The sequence below is a fragment of the Paralichthys olivaceus genome, chromosome 2, assembly GCF_024713975.1.
Source record: "Paralichthys olivaceus isolate ysfri-2021 chromosome 2, ASM2471397v2, whole genome shotgun sequence".
Taxonomy (NCBI): Eukaryota; Metazoa; Chordata; class Actinopteri; order Pleuronectiformes; family Paralichthyidae; genus Paralichthys; species Paralichthys olivaceus.
Genome location: NC_091094.1, coordinates 17,273,943 through 17,294,325, shown reverse-complemented (window position 1 = coordinate 17,294,325; position 20,383 = coordinate 17,273,943). Strand labels below are relative to the sequence as shown.

At 40.7% G+C, this 20,383-nt stretch overlaps 1 protein-coding gene across 2 annotated transcripts in view; it reads left to right on the top strand.

Annotated features, from left to right (window-relative positions):
• The first annotated feature begins 8,862 nt into the window (after positions 1 to 8,862).
• LOC109628887 (sodium-coupled neutral amino acid transporter 3-like) overlaps positions 8,863 to 20,383 on the top strand; it is a 36,496-nt gene continuing 24,975 nt past the window's right edge. Inside the window, exon 1 of one of the 2 annotated variants that reach the window (XM_020086331.2) lies at positions 8,863 to 9,144. The gene's annotated coding sequence lies outside the window, so the exon portion shown is untranslated. The remainder of the gene's footprint in view (positions 9,145 to 20,383) is intronic. The other variant, XM_020086332.2, reaches the window with a different exon arrangement.

Genomic DNA, 20,383 nt, shown 5'->3' with positions numbered 1-20,383 from the left:
ATGAAAGACTTCAGATTATTAACTACCAGTGGCCATGTTGTCCAGTTTTCGTGCCAGACGCTCCCTGGCTGGCTTCATATCCTCTGTCCTGGGGCTCAGTGTTTGGCATGTTTCACCAGCTCACTCTTCAGTGGGAATGCCAGTGTTTTTTTGTTTTTTTTGAAGATGCCCCCAAAAAATGTTGCATTCCTTCCTCTTGCTATTTCCGTGAACTGAAATAGACAGTTTGAAGACGAAGTGTGAAACACCACAGAGATGGGGCTGCTCTGGCCTACCCTCTGCTGTGTGAGGATAAATACCCAGAATAGAATTGTTTATCCATGTAGGGGAATTCTTTTAATTTATGTATTTTTTTTAGACTTTGAACCAATGATCTAATCCAAAATTCCAGCATTGGATTTCAATCTCCTCTGTGTTGTAAATACCTGTGTTGCATTTTCAGAATATTTTTAAGTGCAAAAATCCATTCTAATTTTGAACAATAGGGGGCAGTGTCATCTTTAGAAGGTTCTTTTATCCTTCTTTAAGTCCTGGGCTTTATATACCACATAAAAAAATTATGGTTTTTTTAATTGTTTTGTTTTTACCACAAACATGATCAACAAAACTTTTTTTTACTGAATTAAATTGAAATAAATTGAATCAATACGATTTGAGTTATATCGTTAAATGTACTCAATTAAATTAACCAATCACAAGTGAAGGTTAAATTACACAATGACCTACACAAAAACCTAAAACTTCATCCTTTAACTTTTGAAACTCTATTAGAAAATATTTGGGTCTGTGATTTTGATGTTGTATATCAGTGATGATGAATTAGTTTTTCCGTTGCTGATTTATCTTTTATGTATTACTAACTTTTTGTCAGATTAATTATTTTTGTTTTGCTGTGGTTGTGGTCTGTGCTGCAGCTTACATCAGCAGCCGCCCTCACACTGCCTGTCCCACAGGGACATGATGATGTCCTCGCTGCTGCTATAGCACAGGGTGGGATTGGGAGGGGGCGGGGGATTAACCTCACTGGCATTGGGACCATGATGCAACACGCACAATGGTCCAGCTCGATATTAATTTGAATCATTAAAATGTTTTTTTCCCTGAAGAAATTCCCTCCCATCGTTTCTAGCAGGACTGCATGTGTCTCTCCAGCTGGTGCGGAGGGGAAGGATGCCAGGTTTGACTCAGGTCTCCTCTTGAGTGACAGGTTTACTGACCCTGTAGTAGCAGAGAGACAGCTTTGATGTCCCTGTTGATTAACACAGCAGCACAAAGTGAACCACGCTCACTGTCACACAGGGACATTTGTGAATGCCTACTCAGTTTTCAGCATGGCACCAGCTCAGCTTACCAGAATCTGTGTCAGTTGACTAAGCCGTTTTGCATAACACAGTCAGAGGCAACACTTGTGCTGAATAAAAGTGTGAGAGGATGAGGCCGACATATGTACATTATGTCCGGAATGTATAGAGAATGTGTTGCAAATAGTATTTCTCACACACTCCCTTTGCGGCCCCAAAACAGCCATTATTCTATATTCTATATTCCCTATTTTATATTGTATAGCTATATTCTATATTCTATATTTTTTATTATACATTACATATTCTTGTCTTTTCGTGGTTTTGTTGCATTATAACTTTGTAATGGCTTAAAAGACTGCACATATTCATACACACACATGCACACACACACAAGCACTCTTTTAAATCCTTCATTTTGCCAAAATGAACAGTTTTGCAGCTTTAATATTACACTTTGTTTTAGTATCTAACTTTAATTTCACAGCTGTAGAAATATGTATCTGCCGTGCTGCATCTTCTCACTGAGCTCACAACGGATGGTTTCATTTACTGTAGGTTTCTGATACTACTATACACTATAACTAATATACACACAATGTCAGAACAACATTACAGTCAGATCTGGAAAGGAAAACACTCCTTAGTTAAAAGTTTCTGCTCTCATCCAGGATGTAGGGAAAATAATGACAAATGGAATCACACATGATAACAATAATAATGTCATGTGGAAAAAAATGTGATGATGTTGAGTTGCAACATGGAAAAGCTAAAAACGAGAAGTGAGGTTCATGCAGCAGAAAAACTGAAAGGAGACGATTGCATGAAGTATGAGGGGAGACAGGAGGGATTTAAAAGAAACTGAATATTTGAGCATGAACTTCTCTCCTCCCCTTATCTGATGAAAAGCTGGTGCTCGAGCCATTCGGTTAATTTATCTCAGAGAATCTCTGCTGTGACCTGATGACCCTCCTCAGCTCATTACAACCAAAACGTTCTGTTTGTGACTCACATTCCGTAGAAAACACAACCGTCTGTCGTGTTTGTACACAAACAGTTGCAGTGACTCCAGCAGGTGTTGTCACTTTAAACAGAGACATGTCAGGTAGAGCGGGGTGATGCTGCATCCATCCATGGAGGACATGCTGTACTGTGTCGTGTTTGTCTACATCCGGCGTGTTTGTGTTTCTTTCCGCAGGGATCAGAGAGGAAATACGTTTAAGACTTCACTTGAAACAAGTACACGACAAACAGAAGAAACCACACTGGTAATAACACTCGTCTCATGCAGGCAAGTCGGGGCCAGCTGTCCAAACACAAGAGAAGTGAATTCAATAACCGAGGAACTTGTGATCCACACATTCATTTAGAGGGAGTTCTGGGGTATTATTACATCTAAGCATTCATAAAACCAGGTATTTCTACTTTATTATTTACTTATTATTCCAAAAAAATGTTTTGGATATTTCTCCCACGAGGCCTTAAATACAGCTCCCTGATAATATCTGTGTGGAGATTTGAGGTTTAGCTTCTACATTGCTCCATTGGCCAGAATGGACCAGTATTGTGCATAATATGCATGCAAAAGAAAATGAATTCAATCAGGTCTCATAAGTCAAACTTGGATTATGTTTTTTACCAATTATGTTTTCTCTCTCTGTCTCAATTTACCTTGCAAATTTGCATTTATGTTTAAATGTTGTATATCTGTTTCACAACCGTGTGCACAGTCAAAAAACATGAGTGGCTGATCAAGCAAGTTCATGCAGAGTTCATTTCTGCAGCAGGAGGCTGGGACTTACTTTTAAACATGAGCCCTCCTGTTCTTTCCTTCAGGTGCTGCAGGCCTGTGATGCATCCAATCAATCCTCAAGGATTTGTACTGAGCAGCAGGCAAACACTTACAATCTGATGTGAAAAGTGGACAAACTTTCAAGGAGAAGCTGAGAATGTGAGAACTTCCTTCATATTTGGGACATGTGTAATTTCACCTGTCCGTTTGTTTGTTTGTAAGTAAGATTACATAAATTAAACTGAATGCATTTTTAAAAAACTGCGAGAACCCTCCATCCTTGAGATCTTTGTAGGTCATGAAAGTGGATCAGGATTCATCCAATAACTGTTGGATGGATTTACTGCTGAGACATTTCACTTAAAACCACAAAAGTGAAACTCATGGTGGAAGTAGAGGAAAGGGTATGGGCAGACCAGGATAAATCATCTGGGGACCATGAATGCTTCTGTAAAAACTTGGTGCCACTCCCTTCAGATGAATGAAAAAAACTTAACCTTCTGGTGGCTCATGATAAAATCGTCTGTCAATCCATCCAATATGGTGGATGAGATCATTCAGCTTGGACCAAAATAGTGAATTGATTAACACCATGACTATTTCTATCCACAGAACCAAACAACCAGCATGAACTCAAAACACACAACATGATCTGGAACTAATATCATCATTGATAACTAACCAACATTAATTACTGGACCGAGGTCCACGGTGAATAGAGATTTACAAACAAACACTCAAGTTCATGTTAATAGCACATTACCATACAAAAGTATTAAAAAATAATATTTTTAACATATGTCTTGGTGACTAAACACAACAAAGTAGCAGAAAAAGAACATTTCATTTTTCTAATGAAAGAATGTGTTCCATGAAGGGGACAAAATAATTACAAGCCAAATCAGAGAAGGATTTTTTTGAAACTCTTATCTTCGAATATGTGCATTCTTTCATAATTTGAATCTGTGACTCTGTTACCTCTTTGGGCCTCTGTGTTTCAGCTCCCTCTCGGAATGGCAAAGGCTTCTCCTTCAGGGAATTCCTCCCACAGAGAGGAATAATGCTCAGGATGCTCTGTATCCTACAGAGTGTGCATGTGTGCGGGCGTGTGCGTCTTTGATGGTAAAAGAGAAGCATGGGCAGGTGGCCCAGCTATGTGTTTGTGTGAGTAGGAGAGGGGACACTTTGTGAACTTCTTCTGTAAAAACTTTCTCACATGATTGAAGTCTGCAGAGAATAACAAACAGCGTCCTCTTGGTATGACAGATGTCTCCTCCTGATAAATGCTTCAGAAACTCCCTGATTACTTGAGCTCACTGCAGCATTACGTAACATTTACAGTTGCTTACAATCTGGCAGGTTTTTTTTTTCAACCAATGTGACTTGTGTAATCTTAAATCTTCTATAACATGAAATTGTCTTAATTAATTATATATAGAGAGAGATTTAATCTGCTTTAATCTAAGGACAGCTATAGCCATATGCAAACTCTTTACATTAAGGAAGACGGTAAAATGAAAAGTGTCCACTGAGTTGTGATTGTCAACGACTGTGGATTGTGGAAGTGGCCGGATGGGCCACTTTCTATTGATTTGATCCTTCATCTATATTAGGTTGTTGTGACATAATGTGAGCAATGTGTTCTTTTGAACTTCTATCAGTTCCATCAAAGAGGTTGTGGCTACATCTGCATTTTTTCTGTTAGTCAGCAGGATTCCACAAAAACTACAGGATGGTTTATCGTGAAAATTGGTGGAATACTGCGGTATGGATCAGGGAAGAACCTATTCATTTTTGGTGTATTTTGTTCTTTCCTTGAGACCTTTTTTGACATTTTCACTGATTTCCCAGGAAATAATTCATGGATTAATGCTTGTGTGTGAAATATGGTGCAGCTTGATTGAATTTAAGAGGACTGTTGGGGCTTAGCAGAGGCCATTCCAGTGATTTAATTGTCATTTGTTTGTTTGTTAGCAAGATTATGCCAAAACTACTGAACTGATTTCCAGGGGTGGAACATGCGCTGAGGAAGAAGCCATTACATTTTGGAGCACTTTTGTGTTAGCACTTGAGTGTTAGCCTTGGTGGAGGATGTGCTCTCCAAGTGCACCTCTAGTTTAACTTAACTTTGTTGTATTTTAGGCTGAAGTAGCAATTAAGTCTTTCTCAACTTAAAGGCAAGAAGAAAAAAAAAGCCTACTTTCGGAAATCAACATCATTTCTGCAATTCTGCATGAAAATAAATCATTCATGACTGAGTTTTAGGCTCATTTTAATTTATTTGATTTTTAAAAATGTGTGTGTTAGAATCCCCCATGATATTCTATCCTTTAGTGAAGCCACTGCTGATGTTGTTGAGTAAAAAAAAACAATACAAACCTGGTTAAAAGACTGTTATGACCTATATGATGATAGATCATATTCTTCTCTTCCTTCATATTTATTCATTTAAACACAACTGATGGACTGAGCTGGTATGTAGTTTTCTTTAACACCTACATGTGGACTCGTGTGTACAGCCCCCCGGGACAACATGTCAAGTATTGTCAGTGTTAACCGATGTTCACGCAGCATGAATATGAGTCACCAGCATGCTTAATTCACAGGGCATTACCAAACTGCCTATAGTGCCACATAAAGCACCAGCTCTCTCAAACCGTCAGGCTATTGCATAACTACGTAACTTCCACAACATGGCTACGTTTCCTGCTCGTCCGTGAGTGGACCATACTGCTTTGGATAATCACACAGTGTGACCGGCATCTCTTCCACAAGTGAAGAATTCACTGTGAGATCGACCTTAATTGAGTCTGATTACAGCCTCATCCAGCAGGGCTCAGCAAAATAAAATGAATGTGTTTGGTGGTCTGTGATGAGATCTTTTCTTCCTTTTCCACGCTAATGATGTTCCGTGCAGGGCGGGGCTGTGGGGCTGCAGAGGGCGGACAGGGGGCGGCGATGCTCCGTAGATGTGAGGGAACCAAACTAGAAGGTTACTCAGAGAGCATATACCTCCGCCAAGGCCCAACAGCCCCTCAAGAAACCACATTTAAACTCAAGAGATCCTGATTTTTATTTGGCTCTGCACAGTCCCTTAAACATGGCAGATTTTTTCATCAAGATCCATAAATTATTCTCTGAGAAATTAATGAAAAATTGTCTTTCTTATTATGTTAGATGAAGTGAAAAAACCTAAAACCTGGATCTGCACCAAAATTGTACTTGTTCGTTGTGACCCACTCGACCAAGATTTGCTGTAATCTTTCCAGATTTTTGGTGCAGGACAGTAACAGCCTCTGGAAAAAAATAGAGGATATTTGTACAGTTTGAAAATAATAGGCCTGTTTTCTTTTCTAGACCAGCCTTTGATACGTATAAATCCACTTATGTATTTGCAAAGTCAGAGGTATTGAGCTATTACTCTGGTTTGCATGACCTCCCAGAAGTCACAGGCCCCTATTGTTTTCAGAAACCCGTTCAAAGCTGTTCAGAGGGGTGGACTGCTCTGATGATATAATACCTTAGGTTCAATTGTGCTCGTAGTGCAGTTGACTTGCAGCTTTGTTTCTAGGAATTTGCAATTGTACATTCTTCTGGAAAGAGTTATCAAAGATTAAAACTACATTAGAACAATAAATGATCACTTTTCAGCATCTGCACCCAGGAAAGAATGTTCACGAAACAAATACCTTAGCTGTGTCTCAAATCAGGGGTCTGCATCCTTCAGAGGCTGCTTTTGAAGACAGGTTACATCACAGCGGCGCAACTAGGCTGTCCCATATCAACTTCAAATTCGCTTCAACTCAACCAAGCAGGTAACAAAGTGTACACGCGTTAAAAGGGGCTTTACAACTTATGTGTTATGTCCAACTTCAGCTCTGTTGCTAGGCAGCAGCAACAAGGGTGGGACTAGCTGCTGACACTGATCATGGAAAGCCTTTGTAGACCAGACCATCTCATTTTGGATCAGCCTTCAGAGTTTACGTGGCCCATGAAGACCGTCTCCTTGAGAGGACGCGTTCTACCCGGCCCCTGAATTGGTACACAACTCTTGTATCCTTTGGAAAATATGGAACATCTTCTGTAACTTCCTGAAGAAGAAGAAGAATATTGAAGAAGATTGTTGAAATGATGAACTTAATGAATGAATACTGGGGGACTAATAGGGCTGTTATCATTATTATTATTGTTATTATTATATTTGCATGGTAATATCTGCATATGTATATTTTTCCTATGTGAATATTTATGCATATGATATGATATGATAAGGATTTGGGATGTAACTATTGTTATTATTACTGCTATTACTATATTCTATTCTTTATATTCTATTATTAAATGTTACTTGCTTTTTTGTCTTAATTTTCAAATGAGGGTCCTAGCCTGTAAAACTAGCAGGTTAAAACATGGTGAACACAGACCAGACAAGGTACATTTCGTTGAATGCTGCTGCAGACCTGTGCTATACCCAGTTTCTATGGATACACCTTGCAGTGCACATGCTCCTGGCAGTTATGAAGACATCTGGAGCACTTCACATATGAATCACCATTTAAAAACTGACAGACAGGGCAAGGTGAGGCCTATGCACACCATTAAAAGAAAAGAACAGGGGGAGCTCAGCTGAGTGAAACTACTCTGCCTCCAAAACCAGATGTTCTTCTCTCCTCCTCATTAGTGGATGGAGGCTTAAATTCACTGGTATGTAGAGAACAACCAGGGGACAGTGAATCAAACCACAGATTAAAGTGCATGGCTTCATTCTTCCTTTGAACAGCATCTGTTGAGCTCCTCTGCTGACCTCTGGGGTCCTCAAGCCACTTTCTCAGCATCTCTGGCCCTCTCCCCTCTCTGGGTAGCCATTCCCCACTGGCTCAGAGAAGATGCTGAGTTTATACAGTCCCAGCTAGAGGTTGAATGTCCTTGTGCTTTCCACAAGGTCAGGTTTGCTGTGACAGCTTTAAAGGAAACTGTGATTGGGAGGCCTGTGTGTGTGTATATGTGTGACTATCTAATCCCTGAGAATATAAAGGCCTATAGTACTGCAGGTGTGTGTGTGTGTTCCTCGGTGACTATGAGCTGCAGGAGAGAGGGAGAAATGAAGATACCCGGGGCGTTGTGACATCACAATGCTGATGACCTAGAAATAGAGAGTGTATATCCTGTGTGCGTAAGCAACAGCGGGCTTTGGTGGCACATGGCTCAGGCAGCCATTTATATTGTTGATTGTATATTCTAAAAAAGACACAGCAGCAGGATTATCTTTCTTAAAGATTATACTATTCCTGATACTACTTTTGCTACTTCTTATGCTTCTTTAATCGTTTAATTTTTGCCTTTCATCTTCATATTTAATCTTCACTGATTTTAGATTTCTTGTCTCCGATGCTTTGAAGTCTTGTTTTTTTTGTCCTTTTTAGGTCCTTTATGAATATAATATTATTTTTAGTTGTGGAGGAAATTAACGAGGGACCGTCGAATAGATGAAATAAACGCACGCTTGTGAATATGTGTGTGTGTGTGTGTCGGGGGGGGGTCTCGTCACATTCATTCAGTCTCTTTGTCTCATAACGCAAACACGACAGCAAATCCATAAACACGATGAGACATACCCCACGATTAAAAAACCATCGCGCGCGACCCTTTCACAAACTGATCGCATCAATCCACCATTTCCACGCGATTAACAAAGGAGCGTGCCTAATATTGGCTCTCGTGTCCCCCGCGCGCCTCCCTCACACAACGTACACACCAACAGTAATTTGATTGGGGTCGCCGCGTGTGCGTGCGTGTGTGTGTGCGCAACAGTAGGCGGAACCCGGGCACTCTTTCTGTTTTTTCCCACCTCACGGGAGATTACTAGGACAATTCAGTCAGTCAGCGGAGGACACGACATTAACGCCGTGCGCAGGGAAGGAGGACGGACTCATAGCGGGGCACAGGGAGGACGACGGCAGCCGAGCACCGAGCGGAGGAGCCAAGTGTGTGCGTGTGCGTGTGTGTGTGTGGAGATATTTGGAGTTGGAGGAGGACGCTGCTACTTTTTGGGTAAGACATCGACACGCAGCTGTCTGTATGTGACCGTGCATCCTCATGTGCAGCCCCGGAGCATGTGCATGTTTTTCCCCACTGAGAAATGTCTTTGTGCGTGCAGCATCAGTATGCTCTCCATGTCACATGTGCAAAAGGGTTTGCGTCTTCTATTGAAACTCAGCTCTCGATAGTCTGTCCTCAGGTTGTGTTATTCCTGCAACATGCATGGTGCTTGGCGCAGCTGTCGAGAGGTGACATTACAAACGTGCACAGTGGGTATTCATGAGATTTCAGTTTTTAGACTCCTCACGTCCTTTCTTCGGCTTTATGAGGAAAATGTGGACAGATTTGGCTCACAGCAGAATAGATGTTTGCTCTGCAGCCCTAGAGGATCACTGAGTGACACTATCTGATTAAAACTGCAGGCTCATGGTGGTGTGGCTTAGTGGGATCAAACTTGACCACTGGAGGGATCATGACCCTGTGGATTCCTGGACACTGAATGCTGAAAGCCCAAACCAGCTTTAACCTGAACATGAATGATATTGCAGGGGTAGTCACGCCTGTGAGATACATTGATGCTTGGATTATGCACATTCTCTACCTACATCTTAAAATTTGGATTGCCTGCATACAATTTAGGTGAAAGGGATCTATTGGCAGAAATTGGAAAACTTGACAAACTATACACCTTTTGAGTTATATGACAACTGAAGATTACCACAGGTTCCCTTTTATGTTAGGAAGGGGAGGCTGAAGTGAGGGGGTGTTCAGCTGCAACATGCAACTTCACCAATAGATTACCACTAAATTCTACACACTGAACCTTTAAGTCGTGTTGCATGGCGAAGCATCCACAGCCGGTTCACACCACATCACAGCTTGGCGACACATGTGCCATCTGATCTTCATGTTTGGTCTTGCCGATAGTCTAAAGGGACATTTGCCACCAGACGGATGCTAACTCTGAAATCATAAATTACAGTCAGATGTGTCTACGTCTGTATGTGTAATTGTTGGCAGGTAATAATGCTTCTTGTTAGCACCATGTCCAATTAGTTTGATTTAGGGCAATATATGTAAGTACAGACTTTTATAACATGCACATAGCTTGCACCAGATTTCTCATAAAAGCATTTTCCTGAGTGGGACGCATTGGACAATATTTAACAAATATTTTGAAAAAAATAAAGCCTGGATAAGAGTCTGACAACAGCATGGCTCCTGGAGGCACTTTCAGCAGTTTTTCTCTCCTCCAAGATGAGTCACGTCAAGGGCTTGTGGGCAGTAGGGGAGACAGTGACCGCTGCACTTGACAGGCTGGAGCAGACGAGAGCTCCTGTCTGGCCCCGCTTGGCTTCTGCTGTTAGAATTGACTGCCCCCCCCTCTCTGACTGGTCACTGGCCCATGTGCCGCCTTTTCCTATACCCCATCCCAGAATGAAATCACAGTGTGAGCACACTGATCCAGCCTCAGCCAGTATTGTGCGTGCTGTGCGATTAATCCCTGCACTTGTATGTTTCGGGTTGTATTTAGATAGAATAGGCATGTGTAAATACAGTGTCTGTACACAACTCATTAATTGGAGACTTAAAGGATAGTGTGATATAAATGTGATCATTGTTTCCATTGGTTACACTATCGATTAACAAAAGTGGGAAATAGTGAGGAGTGCCATGAAACAAAGGTCACGGCCCTCATTGATAATAAATGCTTTTCAGTTCTAACAGGTAAAGGGATAAAACCAAAGCAACACATTTCAGCCTGTAGCTATCAAGTAGTCGCCTTTAATACTCCCTTGAAGATTTATTTTCTTCATTTTTTAATGTCAGCTTAGTGAATGAGAAAAACGTTTTGGATCAAACACAGACAGAGATTCACTGAGTTCCTATTTAACTGGATCAAAGCCGTGTGTCCTGTGTTGAATATATTTAGATCCTGCTGGAGTTTATTGGTTTACATCTGCAGGAATGAAAAGAAGACATGAAAGCCTTGTTCAGTCTTATGAATACAATGTGGTTCACCCTGAGAATAAAGCAACGCCACGCTGTGACTTTGTTGACGGTATTAAACCAGGAAAGCACACAAGCCTCGGTCTGACCTCAAGGTATTGCCGCGATTGGATTTTGGTCTTTTAAAATGTAAACTCAAGTGTTTACTACACCTCGTTTTCTCTCTCGAGTTACAGAAAGACAATGCCCTTTATTTGCAGAGTCAAAGATACAAAGATTGTGATGATGTGATGTGTTTTGTGTGCATGTGCACTGTAGCCTTAGCTCGCATTTCAGAGAATTTCTGACATAGGGAGAACTTCCTTTCAATGTACGGGTTGTGGGGGTGCTAGCAGTGTATGTAATGAATTGAGGCTTATGGAGCTGGAGCCTCGATACGTATGTTTATGAGGTAAATGTTTTTTAAATAATGATTGGAAACAATATAAATTCAGTATATTTGATACCTTTCTATAATTTTTTTAATTTCACCAGTTCCTTCTTGTCCTCCCTTAAACAGTGTATCTTATTCATCCTCTGGAGTTTTTGCTCATCACATTGCAGTGTTTTTACATCTTCTAAGTGCAGTCTGGTTTAATGGACGACCTGTGGTGTCTGACGTACTGAGGGTTCATACAAACTCCCGCTGGTAGAAGGTCATACCACTTATGCTAAATGCTAGCCTATTGATAAGATGAGCTCTGGGAGAAAAATAACATAACCTCAACAGAATGCTGTCTAGTGAATCAGCAGTAGGTTGAGAGGAGACTGAAATCCTTATGGTCTTATGGGAACTGCTGCCTGTTTAATTGAATTTTTACACTGGCTGAAATCCTTGTCCTATATAACCTGGGAAAGATTGGATGTACAAAACTATTGCAATACTTTCTTTTTTTGACGCTGAAGAGGTTAAATATATTTAATACGAAAAACACAAATATCACAGCAAACTAGATATAATAATGTGTAGCAGGATGTTTTTTTGTGTTCCAGACCTACAGTTTCAAAACCACAGAGAATAGAATCACTTTGAATGTCTCTTAAACCGTTCTCAGACACAAATTCTGGAAAATGCACAGAAATTTCAGCCGGTGCATTTAATATTCTGAAGTTTTCCTTTCACATATGAAGACCGTATGTGGAGCTTCCAACAATAGGAAAATCAACAAAAAAAAAATCAGTGGTGTTGTACGTCAAAATTGTGCAATAATGACATAATGACCTGTGCAGAAAAAATGACCCAAACAGTGACTCTTTTTCGCCGATGAGCTCACTGTATTGTTCTTTATATAGAAGTCACAATGTAGGGGGGGAAATGAGTGGGTAATTTCGGACACAGCCACAGTGTTTTTGTTTCCAGTGCATCGACACTGACGGCAGCACTTATCCTTAAAACCAACTAAAATTCTGGAAAACTTCCAGAGAGACTGACTTGGAAAGTGACATTCTCAAATTCAGCCCCTCTGGAAAGTTTCAGGAAGATGTCCAGACTTCAGTGCATGTTTGAGAGCAGCTTTGGTGACATTTGTGCAGGACAGACCGGAGAAAGTCTGCTAGGCCACCTCATGCCAAAGTCAGAATACATTACTTCTGATCCTCATGGAGAGCTGTATTTTTGCTCATTATCCATCACTGGCCTATTGTACTCAGTGCAATTCTTAGTTGTATAAAGGATTTTATACTTAAGCCCTACATTGATCTGCTTATAGTGGGTGCCTGCTGTGCTCAGGAGTTCTGTCAGTGGATTGGGGATCTGGGCTTGTGTGGTGCTGTGGTATGTGACAAGAGTCAGCAGAGCAGCATCCACCATGGTGGTCACACACTGCGTGAGTTGTACTTCAGGCTGGATGAATGCATTCGCCCCAATGATGCTCTCTTTCTTTTTCTCTGCTGCCATGTGATGAGGAGGAAACAGGAGGGAGTCTGGAGGTCGATGCCAGGAGAGGCTGCTCCTTTGTTGTGGGGCACATGATGGAGAGAGGACAGAGCTGGCATTGAACAGTGGACTGTATGGGTGGACGAGCCGTTAGCTGATTGAACTCTGTACTATTGTTCAAACTAATGTACAACTTGCACAGTTTCCTCATAGAGGCTGTGTCTTAGGCTGAGTCAGAGCCGTCTTTTATGGAGCCAGGGTCCTTTAAACAGGTAGAGCTGCAAAAGTTAGCTGATTAGAAAGGAAATAAATCTGCAATTTTGGAAATCAATTCGTTGTTTTAGTCATTTTATCAGCAAAAATGTCAAGCACTCAATTCACGATATTTATTCACTCATTGTCCTAACCTGTTTCATTCAGATAAAATGAATGGAACAGATGTGACATGTGTGAATACATGTCCTATGTGTTGAAGTTATGACCCAATGATGTCAAATCAAATCTAATCAAGCAATAGAGTTAAGATACTATTTCATCTCTGTCACTTTATACAAATATATGTAGAAAATAGGCATTTGTAAGTGGTGTTTTTTATCACTTTTGTATCTTTCTGGTTTTGACCTTTCAGCCACGATTCCATCTGTTGTAGCAGTTTCCAGTGTATGTAAAGTATGAGACGCAGTCAGCGTTGCTTGCTAACAGCTCATTTGCAGTTTGCAGGATTGCACAGTGTTCCTGTGTTGTGCACAGAGGTGATGAAGGCAGCTTATGAGGCACAGAGCCACAGGGCTGAGATCACATTCAAATCGAGTGAATCATTTTTTATGAATACTCAGCAAGTCAATGATCCAGATGTGGAGCTGTACAGAATCCAAAGAATATCTGTCAACTGTTTGAAGCAGCTCATCATAAGAGCATCATTACACTTTGCATCCCTGCTGTAAAAAATATTTGTATCTATGCATCACTTCAGTTGAATGTGTGTGTTTCAGGTAAACATTCTCACTTTTAGATTTTCTCTGAAATGAAGTTTTAAATCCTAATTGTATCGTAATCCTAATTATGCATGCTGAACCTGGATAAGAGTGAGTTTGATGATGCTCGACCGCCTGCAGACACGATTCACTGAAGTTGTGCAAACAAGAGCAATTCTGCTTGATTATAGATTCCTGATGTGGATTTACTTGCTCTTGATGTACTCAAATTCAAAAAACAATTGGACAGGAATGGCACTGAATTAGAAACAACATAAACTGAATAAATTACATTTATAAAATATATAAATAGAAAACATCAATAGGAAAGAAAATGAATAGAAATAACAAAAGGACTTTTGAGCTCCACACAAACAGGGGATGGAAAGTTTTGGCTTTTTGAACTTGAACTGTCAACAGTTGCTACCAGGATGTTCTCTGAATCATTTACTCCGCCTGCATCAACATCATTTGTTCCACTTTTTGCTTTGGATTACACTGGTAACACAATCAGAACAATAACATGAACAATAAAGTGAGTAGTTTCTGAGGAGCAAGTGAGGAAACAATCAGAAATGACCTCATGATTAGTTCTGTATTACTTTGAACTGAGAATCATACAATAGATAATGATGCGTTATTATAGAACAAACTGGGAGGTACTATCTAATTCAATCATTAGATAATGAGTAGTTCATCATTATCATTTTCATGTGTGTAAATTTGACCCTTTATATCATATTGATTACTTTATGATATTAACAATTACCAGGAGCGTTTCAAGGGACTTTGGGGGCTCTGATGGCTTTATACAATTGTTGCTGCCACGGAGACTAACATAATCAGCCGTTCTCAGGGGCCCCCCTCAGTTCAGGAGCCCCGGTAATTGCCTGCTCTGCCAACCCTGTTGCAGCGACCCTGCCAATTACCTCTTGCTTTGTCATCTGAAGCCATTCTCCATAGTTAAAGCCATCACCTGCAGTGGCTGCACTGTTTAGATCTACAAAACACTAAAGACAATCGCTGCGTCATCCTGACTCTTCCCTGCGACCTGCATCACCTCATGGTACAGACGCCTGCCGTCTTCAATTTACAGCATGTCAGTCAAGCTAAGAGACAAAACCGTAGACATGTGGCCTCAGTCTTACACAGGAAGTCCACAAAACTGAGTCAGCAAACAAGTGATGACGCAGAATTTAAATCTGAAATGCTACATTTCTCTGCAGAGTAAGTTTAGCCACTTCTTTTACTTTCAATCTGGAATGGATGAAATGAAGTGAAACATACAGGATCAGATGTTTTTTTCAAATTCAGCAGAATATCGTTTGGGTTCAGTCATGTGGGATCTTAAACTGAGACCTGACCTTCTTCCGTACTCACCCCTGTATTTCCTCAAACAGCCTGGGTGATATAAGACGTGTGACACATGGAAAACCAATCAACCAGTTTATAGTCCAAAACAAAACCAGATGAAAACCTTCATTACACTTTCTGTAATGGCCTGAAATATTTTGAGATTAGTAAATAATCAGCGACCCTGTCAATAATAAGGCAGTTTTGAGTTTTTTAAAATCAGGTATGACTTACTGAGCCCTCACATCTCTGTTGACTGAATCTGCCACCTCTGTCCAGTCTCATTCTGACGTTTGAGGTCAGGCAGGACTTTTGCATGAATGTGCAATGGAAACAACCACTATGCAGTTTGTCAAAACATGAGGTGACCCAGTTCAACGTGAAAGAGCAGTGTTTTCTGTTAAAGCTTACAATGCATAGATGTTCGTCATGTCATAAGGTTTTATGTGATGATGTTGAAGCCAGATAATTCTTACAGTTACAGAGTGTCCAGGTCGGTACATTGGGCTACAGGTCAGCATCCATTTGTAAAGAAATAGGTTATCAAATGATCTGTGGAGATTTAAGGTCAAATTTCATAATTTCAATCTTTTTTTCCCTGCATTGATTGTACAGAATAATCCAGAATAGAGCCTCGCTCTGAAACACCTGACTCTCTGTGAGAAAAGACCTCCCACCTGATGGTGGGTATTTAAAATGCACTCCAGAGCAGAGACCACCTCCTGCGTCATGTTAGAGTCTCTGACATGTGCATCTCACAGAGGCTTTTAGGAACCTTGGAGATGAGGAGCATCTCAGAAACTGACAGTCAGAAGTTAATCTCCTGTTCTCCCTGTGGGCTAATACTCAGGGCCTGCAGCACAGGGAGGGAGGGAGGGAGGGAGGGTGATGACAGGACAACAAGGAAAGAGAGGCAGAGGATACAGTGGCCTGTTGGGCACATGTGATGTGTGGTTTGTGGAAAATGTTTTTTCCACACTGAACGTTAATGACTTTTTCCACTTAAAGGGAAAAAGAATCTGCGACAATGAGAATGCAGTCATAACTGTAGGACTGTGTGTTACAGGGGAATATCAGGAGATTAGCTTGTTGCCTGTGTAAAAGGAAAGTGGAGCATCTTGTTAAATTCTACTTTAGTAGTTTGTTCAAAAAACTGAGTCTATTCTGAAGACTTTGAAGAAATAGCTTCATTTTTGATGGAGGTAATGTTTGGTCGAGGTCGACTGTAAGAATATCACTGGTTATATCTGTGAGATATTCAGAGAGGTTTCATAGTTTCTCAAGAAACAATGAGATCTGTTCAAGAGTTTGGATCCAGAAGGAGCGGAACTCTGGCGAGCACCGGTTCTCCTTGCTGCTTATTTTCACATTTTCCACTTATTCTCATTATGTAATAACTTTTTTATGAATTGTTTTTTTTCAATATGGCCTTAATACCAAAAAAACAAACAACTATCACTCTACTTACGAGAGAATCCCCTCATTTACTGAGTTGCAGTTGATTTCGAGGGTCCAACACATATTTGTAGTAACACAGACCTTCAACCAGAGCACAGGTTTAATCAGCCAGAATAACTGCAAACTCCTGTGTGGGTGAATAAGACCTTTCATGAGTGTTCTCACTCACTGCTGGACAGTTTCTACTCAGTCATTTTCAGTAACAAGCAGCAGTGTAAGGGATTACAGTTTGAAAATTGAGATATTACATTCCAGTTACTGATCCCACTAATGTCTGCTGCTTTGTCATTTTGGGCCTCGTTCACTGTCTAAACATCTAATATCTTCAAGCATCTCATTTCTACTGTGTGTAATTCTACACTGGACTCAGTTACACATTGAAGATTTTTTATTTTCTGCCCGTACCTATTTGGGATGTTTCCTTCTCTCAACAACATCATGGCAGCAGTATGGCATTTTCTCATTATAACACTTCATATGTGTGTGTGTGTTATCACAGGGTGTATTAGCGTGCATGTTGACCCATGTGTGAAAAACCAGAATAGAGACAGATGGTTGTGGGATGCGTTCGCTGACTCTTTACAGCTTATTTAAGGCAGCTGCTGTTTTCAGTGGCACATGCAGCAGCAGCAGCAGCAGCAGCAGCAGCACTTGAACGCAGCAGCTTTATGTGTGACATGATGTGGGGTTACAGCGCGGCCGGCTATTCACTCCTCTGCAGCTATTTTTATACAGGAGCAGGAGCAGTGTACGTGGTGACCTGAGCGGTTTGATCCTGACTTCCTGTCTGAGCGAGATGGGCCCTAATTGTGTCTACTCCATCTTCCTGACTGTTGGAGGTTTAACATGAAAAATTCACTGATAGATCTATTAGCTGCTCATCAGTGGAATTGTGGTGCTCATCATGTGTAATCTCTTAATCTGCAGGAAACCCCGTCCTGTTTATGAACACAGGGAGGTTGGATAACTTACTTTATATGATGTTGATATTTGTCCACTACAGTGACTTTTAAAAACAGGCATCACAGGTTTTGCAGCTATGACAGAAATCTATTAGTAAGAATGTTAGTAATATTCACCCCTGTCAGATTGTTGGTTTGTTGTTTTTTGTTTGTTAGTCAGCAGGATTATGCTAAATCTACTGAATGGATTTCTGTGAAACTGGAATGTGGAAGGATGTGGTCTGAGTCAGGGAATCACCCAATAAATGTTGGTGTGGATCCGGACACAGGGGTGGATCTGGGAATGTTCTCTTTCTTTAACATTGCAAGATATATTCAGTTTTTTGATAATTTGCAAAGAAGTGATTGATGAATCTTAAAGAAAAAAACAGTCATGCTCATGAGACTGATATCTATTAGTGTATGTAATGTTGTTCAGATCCAGATACAAATCCAGATAGCGGGTTTGAATTGAATCGAATGGTTTCATAGGAGGGTAGGTTTTTTCCACCACTGTACATTTTGGTGTGGATACAGGAATATTTTAAATCAGTTTCTTTAACAATATGAGATAGGTGCTTCAATGGAGGAATGTACTCGACTGAGTTCTTGCTTTTTACCTCTGCTCTGCCAGGGAGGTTATGTTTTGATTTCTGTTTGACTGTCTGTTTGCAGGATTGCGATAGAAACTGCTGATCTGGTCTAATTGAAAGTAGTTGGAAGGGAGGGGCACGGTCCAAGGAAAAACCCATTAACTCTTTGAACAGCTTTGATCAAGGTGGCAGATCCAGGATCATTTTTACACTTTGATGAGAAAGGGAGTTGGCCTCGGTGAAGTCTGCACTCTCAGGGTACCCTTCTGGTTAAGATTAGATTAGATTGAGCTAGCTTTGCTGTCTTTCAAATGACCTGCATGGACATGATTGATGCTGCGGATGATTTTAAGGAGGATAACACGATTCTTGTTGAGTTTTAAAAAGATTTGCATTATTCTTTTACTGCAAACACGTGGACGTGAATGTGAGCGAGAAGACTGAGAAACATTTAGTGATTGTCCACAGATTAAGCTTCTGTGAAAATGACACTGGAGACTCAATCAAGAAAAGCTTATGCAGCCAGAGGCCTGTGAGAATGTCATTAAGTAGTGAGAGAGGAGGATGTGTCACAGCATAAACTGCACACATTTGATTATTCACCGAAATGAACGACAAACCCAGATGCACACATGCATAGCAATAAGTGGAGATGAATAAGCATGCACAGCGTTGTTTGGTTCAGGTTTCGGTTATGGTGTTACAATCAGTGAAACGGCCTCGCTCTCTCTCTCTTCCTTCATGGCGTGACGTCTCTCGGAAGAGCGGCTCACGTCAGATGCAGGCGGACTGAAGCGCATACGCTCGCTGTGTGTTGGCAAACTGAGGTGATGTTTTGGATAGGGCTTGAATAAACATCGCCTCTGTTGTCACTGTGAAAAGACTCATTTACTCGCTCCAAGAGCCTCACAAGCTGCCATTAACTCTTTCTTAGGATTCAGATTGTTTGAATATGAGTGGAGAAACAATGGATAATCCCTTTTTCCCCATGTAGTGCTGCTAATGTTTCTTTCTGTCATTGGGTTTTATTTTTTGATAAAGGAAGTAGTGGTACAGTATCGTTGCTGCAGCAGTTGCAGTGTCCGCTCTTGAGAAAGGTTAAGTCAATAGATCTTTGGTGTATTGTGGTGAATACACACTAAGCAAATAGAACTTTATTAGTGTGGAAATCCTCATTTAAACTCAAACATATCTAAGTATCTAGATGTCTCTCACATGAAAAATGTTTCTGGGAATGAAATGTTGGAAACCATGTTGCTGTGAGATCAGGGTAGACTGTAAGTCCTCATGCAGACCGATGCACTCGTGTGTTTTTGGGGGGTGACATCGCGTCTGTAGACTACAGAGCAGTTCAGTCTTGTTGTCTTGGCTTTCCCTGAACTTTTTCTTATGTTAACACAGCTCTGCCTCTGTTTCATACCACAATGGTGCTGTGGTAACTGGTGGTTCAGTCTGTGGGGATGATGATGATTGTTTTTTATGCTCGTCAGACAAATTGTAGTACAGTTCATTCAGTGTGATGGTATTGTCATCTAAGATGAGACATCAAGTTTAATTTTTGTAAACATATTTGAATTGCTTATACCCACACTATAATAAAAATTCCTATCACATAAATATCGTGAAAGTTTGGCATTCCAATATTTAAACAATAATAACCCACTAAATACTCCCATACTGGATCTGACCCTTAAACAATCTCCTTAACATTTATGATTTAAACACTGTCTGTCCGTCCATCCATCCAACATCGATACCATCAGCTGACTTTGGGTGAGAGGCGGGGTACAGCCTGGACAGTGTGCATTAACAATACATAACAACAACAAGTTAAAAACATCAGCACATTCAGTCAATTGAGAGTCTTTAATGAACCTAATCCCAGTCTGCATGTTGGAGGAAGCCGAAGTACCTGGAGAAAACCCACTCAGACACGCAAGAACATGCAAACTCAGACAGGCTCAGTCTATGGCCGAGATTGGAACCAGGAACACCACTGTGCAGCCTTGCTTAAAACTGGTAAATATTATTTCATGACATCTTTATATAGCATATACCTGAAATCAG